The sequence below is a fragment of the Miniopterus schreibersii genome (genome assembly GCF_964146895.1).
Source record: "Miniopterus schreibersii genome assembly, chromosome: 4".
Taxonomy (NCBI): Eukaryota; Metazoa; Chordata; class Mammalia; order Chiroptera; family Miniopteridae; genus Miniopterus; species Miniopterus schreibersii.
In genome coordinates this window covers 6,722,527-6,729,510 of record NC_138105.1, presented here as the reverse complement: position 1 = coordinate 6,729,510, position 6,984 = coordinate 6,722,527, and positions in this window count along the sequence as shown.

Sequence of the window (6,984 nt, the reverse complement as noted above, 5' to 3'; positions counted from 1 at the left end):
GTGCTGCTCAAGGACTTGCAGTCGTCACAGATCAGAGCAACGCAGGCGCGTCTCGAGGCGACCTGCGCAGGCAGAGCAGGCGGCGCCCTCGGGTTTTCCGCTGCAGCTCAAGAAACCTGTGGAAACGGCGCCGTTTCCTCCACTCTGCTCTGCATTTTCCGGTGAGTGGATCATGACTACCCGGTTAGCCCAGCTTGCTGACTAACAGGAAAACTGAACGCCAATGACTTTTTTTAATTCTAGGAGTTTATTTTTTACAATTTCAAGTGTTCTTCAATTTGCAGTCTTACTCTATCACCTGATTATCTAAACCAGGAGGCCCAGCTGTGGGCCATGGCTCAGTAACCACGGGGGCATGGCGTGTGTTCGACCGTGACCCCCTGTTCACCTCCGTCAGCACAGGGTAAAGGTGGCCGCACTGGAGATGTCCTCACCCTGGGGCTCTGAAGTCTGAGCACCCAGCCCTTAGTGATTCATTCCCCTCAGTTCCAAACACAGCACCACCCATTGCTGCATTTTTTTGAGGACTCTATGTTCTGGGTACTGTTTGCAATCATGGGTACATCAGAGTACAGAAAAGAAACCCTCCCTACCCTCATTTGGGGGGGTGAGGAGAGACAGTTACCATATATAATAAACAAGTGAATCATATGGAATATGATTGCTACGTCCTATGGAAAACAAAGCAAGTGAAGAGCAGGGTAGGGAGTGGTGTGTGAGGGCTGGAGGAGGCTGCAGAGGCGGCTGTTGTGTGGGCGGGGAGCGGGGGCACAGAAACTTCCCTCGGCCCTCAGAGTCCCTTCAGCTGGTCAAGCAGACAGGAGAGATTAGCAGAGGAAATGAACATAGGGGTGCATATATCCTTTCGGATGAGTGTTTCAGGATTCTTAGGATATATTCCTAGAAGTGGCATCACTGGGTCAAATGGCAGCTCTATTTTTAATTTTTTGAGGACCCTCCACACAGTTTTCCACAGTGGCTGCCCCAGTCTGCATTCCCACCAGCAGTGCACCGGGCTCCCCCTTCCCCACACCCTCGCCAGCACGTGTCGTTTGTTGACTTGTTGATGGGGCCATTCTGACAGGTGTGAGGTGACACCTCACAGTGGTTTTAATTTGCATCTCTGATGATTAGCAACATTGAGCATTTTCTCATGTGTCTCTTGGCATCTGTGTGTCCTCTTTGGAGAAGTGTCTATTGAGGTCCTTTGCCCATTTTTTAATTAGGTTGTTTGTCTTCCTCTTGATAAGTTGTATGAGTTCTTTGTATATTTTGGAAATTAACCCCTTATTAGATGTGTCATTGGCAAATATGTTCTTCCATGCAGTGGGGTCTCTTTGCATTTAAAAAAAAATACATCTTCATTGATTTCAGAGAGAGGAAGAAAGAGGGAGAGAGAGAGATAGAAACATCAGTGATGAGAGAGTCGTTGATCGGCTACCTCCTGCACGCCCCCGACTGGGGATCGAGCCCGCAACCCAGCATGTGCCCTGACCAGGAATCGAACCGTGATCTCCTGGATCCTAGGCCAATGCTCAACAGCTGAGCCACACCTTGCCGGGTGTCCCTTTGCATTTTGAGGATGGGTTTTTTTGCTGGTCAGAAGCTTTTTAGCTTGATGTGGTCCCATTTGTTTATTTTTCCCCTTGTTTCTCTTGCCCTTGGGGATGTATCGATGAAAATTTTGCTATGTGAGATGTCTGTGATTTTACTGCCTATGTTTTCTTCTAGGATCTTTATGATTTCAAGATTTACATTTAAGTGTTTTATCCATTTTAAATTTATTCTTGTGTATGGTGTAAGTTGGCACCCCTAATGTTCATAGCAGCGCAGTTTACAATAGCTAAGGTCTGGAAACAGCCCAAGTGCCCATCAGGAGATGAGTGGATAAGAAAGCTATGGGACATTCACACCATGGAATACTACGCAGCTATAAAGAAGAAGGGGCTCATATCCTTTGGGACAGCATAGAGGGACCTGGAGAGTATTATGCTAAGAGAAATAAGCCAGGCAGAGAAAGACAAGTACCACATGATGTCACTCATATGTGGAATCTAAGGAACAAAATAAATTGACAAACAAGATAGGACCACAGACATGGAAACTTAGAACAGACTCACGGATCTCAGAGGGAAGGCGGGAAGGAGGACAGGAAGAGAACTTATAGGCATATATGCACAGCCATAGACACAGACAATAGACAGGTGAAGGCCTTGGGTGGGATGGGAGATGGGTGGAGAGAGGCAAAGGGGAGAAAATGGGGGACATCTGTAATACTCTTAACAATAAAATAAATTTAAAAAAACAAAACAGAGGAAATGACCAAATTTAATGCATGTGTATATATGGAAAACCCACATACCCAGAGAGGTCAGAGACAGAAAGGGAAAGAGGAATGTGTGACATTGTGAGCAGGGATGAGGTGGGTGTGGGGGCTTCAGAGGGTCCCTGCGGGGAGAGCACATGCTCAGTAGTTAGTAGGCCGCCTGCCTTTGAGTCAGGTGAGAAGTCACTTATGGTTCTAGCTGTGATCCTGGCCAAGCTCCTGATTTAAATCCCTCTGGGGAGCTATTGGGGGTGGGAAGCAGAAGTTTCTCTCGAGTCCACAGGGTCTCAGTTCCTTTAGCTCCAAACACTCCCCCTACCATGGAGGTGTGCTGGGGTGCTGTCCTGAACCCCACTGGGTCTGATGACCACCTGGAAGGAGGCCCCAGAATGAACTACCAGGGCTGCTCCAACAAACCTAGAGCCCTGTTTTCTCCTCTGAAAACAAGAAAATCACTGTTATCCAGCTAAAAGCTATTCAAAATAAGTAATTACATGAAACAGCAGACACAATTCCCATTCCATTCAAAATACAAATTATACCGAATCTTTCACCAGGAGCTTCTTCCAAGAAAAACAGACTGGGTTACAGTTGTCTTGTTTTATAAATATTCACTTTATGGGATTGTTTTGAATCCATTCTATCACATTGAAAATTAATATTCTAGAGAGAGGAAGGAATCTTCTAATGGATCCCCAGAGGACAGTCAGTTAGGGCTGGCCCAGGGGACCACACACCTTAGAAGACAGATATTAAGTCTGACAAGAAACAGGTAGTGAGGCCAGGTAACTGAGTATATATATGAGAGGGAAACAGTAGGTTACAGTGGTCTGTATGGAAAAAAAATACAATGATTAGCAAATAAGAATAGAAGAATAAACTGTGTTTCACATACTCACAGCTGTGAACCTACTTTCACCCATCCCTGTGTATACATTTGCTTTCTGGAACTAACATAATTTCACACACTCTGGAATCTGCAGGACCTCAGACAGATTGTTGTCCTGTAGCAACCACAGCAACAATTCACGGTGATGAAGGTGTTCTTTGCGCCACACGTTGTCCACATACTGGGAGGAGTTTATATGTTACCTCAATCATTCCTCCCGACACATAAATCTACCAAGTATGTGGCATCCTCACTTCAGATGTGTCAGCTAAGGCACAAGGCATAAGTAGGTGAGTTTTAGACCTTGTTTGTGAAGCCATGCATGAGCCTCGAAGCCCGAGCTCTTAGCCTCAGGGGGACCTTGACTCCCCCAGGAAGTCTGACAAGCAGGGGATGAACTGTTAGGACGGTGGTTGATATTCATCTGGAAGTAAAATACCACTTAGTACAGATGAACCTTGATGCCCCACTCGGTGGACTCTGAGGCAGCCCCGTATCTGCAGCCACGTGCACAGCATCCCTGGGGCGGGGTGGAGCGTCCTGGGGACCAGGGTCCACAGCGCACCCTCACTGCGCTCTTCAGTTCTGCCATTGCTACCTATTGTCATCTCTGCAGCAACTTACAGATCGTGTGCTCTGTTTAACTAAATTAACCCTCACAGATTCAGTGGGTCTCTTCCTCGGAGAGGCTGCCAGTTAAACAGGCCACGGGGAAGGGCACAGGGCAGGGCAGCTGCCACTCCTGCTTGCCGCCACTGCGCCCCCTTGCAGGCCGCAGACAGGTCTCCGCAGCCCGACCTGCTCACTCAGCCCGCAGTTAAGACGCTGATCTTCGTCGGCACAAGGTGCGATGCTGTGAGTGAATGGAAGAAATTTAAAACAGTGTTCGCCTCACTTGCTCATTCCTATATTGCATATTTGATATAGGACGTAAATGATTATGGATGTGCCAGGATATAATTTATAAAACTAAATGTTCATAAAAGGATGTATTCTCAAAATACTCGCTGATCCTTGTGTGCTGCGACCTGTGTGGGGCAGTGGGGGACCCTGAGAGGGAGCGACGGGAGATAAGAAACACACAGAGACATAGGACAGTTAGAGCTGGGGCCAGGGGGCACTGCCCTCAGATGGAGAGGCAGGGACCCCAAGCAAGCTCAGCGTCTTTCATACACATCGAGGTAACAATTCTTCATGGCAACTGCGGGCAGCTGAAAGGGCCGAAAACCACCCCTTGGCAAGCTTCCTCAGGACATGCCGCTTTGCTGCGCCCGGGCAGAATCTTGGGGGTTCTCTACTGTTAGACGCGGCACCCACTGCACATGGAAGCTGGCGCCTGCCCGCTGACCGCACCTCCTGGCCTCTGGCGGGACACGCCGCACCCAAGCGTAGCTGTGCTCAGGCCGCGTGCCAGCCTCCGCAGCGGGCGGGAACCTGTCTCCAGGCACGGCTTTGCCCCGGCCTGACAAGGTCCCCCAGGGTCCCCAGGGCACAGCCTTGCTCCTGCCCGAGCCCCGGCCAGCCTCCAGGGTCAGCCGCTCTCCACAACTGTGGGGCCACAGGTCCACATCATCCAAACAATTTACATTATAAATGAGAATAGATTTTTATCATAAAATAAACATTAATTTACTTCTGTATTTACAAATTAATCCATCCATACTTGTAACTTCAAAATGTTTCTAAATGTCCGAATGAATCTTATTTTTTCAGCTTGGTTATAACTCTCATCCTGTGCTGTATTTGGAACATATGCCTGCATTTATGCACATGCTTAATTCATTTTCAGGTTATTTAAACTCAGTTAAAATCTTTTCCATTAACTCTTCGGCGATGCTGCCATCCACACCAGGTGGTGTCTTTAACCTGAGTGTCTGTCTGTGAACAGGCTCCTGATTTTCTCGTGGGGCCCAAAGCTCTCTCAGTTTCCTGTCTGCTTCTTAGCAGATGAGTAAGTTGGCAGGTCCTGTGTTTTCTTCCTCTGCAGGGCGCTTCATCTGTCTCCTCCTTTCCATCCACTGCCATCACCACCTAAGCTCTCAAAGTCCAAGTAGACATCACTGTAATAACCTCTTTTTGCCTCATGGCCCGTTATGCCCAAACCCTACATAACAGCCCAACTGCTCTGTCCACACTGGCCAGATTATTCTAACTCTAAAGATTAAAGTTTTTTGAAGAGTACATACTTCCAACCCTCTTCAGAACACCACCTATCTCAATGTCTTCTCTTATCTTACTTTTATATTGGGTCCAAACAGCAAATAAATTTTATTTCAAGCATGATCCATGAAAGAAAAAAATCAATAAGCAGGACCTAACTAAAATTAAAAATTTCTGCTCTGCAAAAGACACTGTTAAGAGAATGAAAAGGCAAGCCAGACTGAGCAAACTATTTGTAAAATGTGTGTATCTGATGGACTTGCATCCAAATATATAAAGAACACTAAAAATGCAACAATACGAAAACACAACCAACTGGGAAGTGAGCAAAGGCTTTGAACAGACACCTCACCAAAGATCAGTAGAAGGCAAGTAACACAGGAAAGGTGCTCCACGCCGTCTGTCACTGGGGAATTACAGCAACAGTGAGACACCACACACACTGTTAGAAAGGCCAAAGCTAAAACCCGGTGGCACCCAGTGCTGGGGGACGTGGCGCAGCAGGAATCGCACTGCTGGTGGGCACACGCGTGGTGCAGCCTCTGGGAAGACAGTGCTCCTTACAGAACTCACTTTATTCTTACACTGCCAACCAGCAGCGGTGCTCCTGGGTAATTATGCAAATGAGTTGAAAATTTATGTTCACACAAAATCCTGCCCGTGAATGTTGATAGCAGCTTTATTCAGAAGGCCAAAACTTGGGAGTAAACAAGACGTCCTTCAGACGGCCAGTGGATAATCGATCCACGGGGCCTCCAGACATTGGCACCTATTCAGCAATAAAAACACATGAGCTCTCAGGTCACAGAGAGACATGGAAGAATCCTAAATTCATATTTAAGTGAGAGGAGTCAATCTGAAAATTGTTTAATTGTATAATTCCAACTAAGTGACATCCTAGAAAGGGCAAGGCTGTGGAGACAGTGAAGAGCTGAGTGGTTGCCCGGAGTGGGGGGTAGTTAGTGGGGTTGGCGGGTTTGGGGCAGGGAACCTGTTCTACAGGAAACTAACGGTGGGCACATGACAGTCCACGTTTGTCAAAGCCCATGGAATCCACAGTCCGAGGAGCAAACCTGATTGACACTGTGGACTTTAGTTAACGTATCCACAGTCATTCACTGTCACAAATGGGGAATCTGTGTGAGAGCAGGGGGGAGAGAGCATGTATGGGACTCTACTTCTGCTTAATTTTTCTGTAAACCTGAAACTGCTCAAAAAAGAAAAAGAAAAAGTGAGTCTCACAGCAGGGAGGGGCCTCAGGAGACACACAGTTGAGTGTGATGCGGGATACGGACGGGACCCTGGATGATGAACGGGGGGAGGGAGAGTAAGTTACACAAAGGAAACTAAAGGAAAGTAATAAGGTAGGAATGAAGTGTAGAGTAGTTAGTAATGTGTCAATATTAGATCGCCAGTTGTGACAAATACACCTCCCTAGTAAGATGCAGCGAGCGGCAGTCATTGGAGCTGGCCATGTCACCCTTGCACCTTTCTGTAAATCTAAAAGTATTCTAAAATAAAAAGCATTGAAGACAAATACATATTCTCCAAGCCAAGAACAATGCTGGACACACAAAAAGGCACAGAGCAGATTTCACACATAAATGTG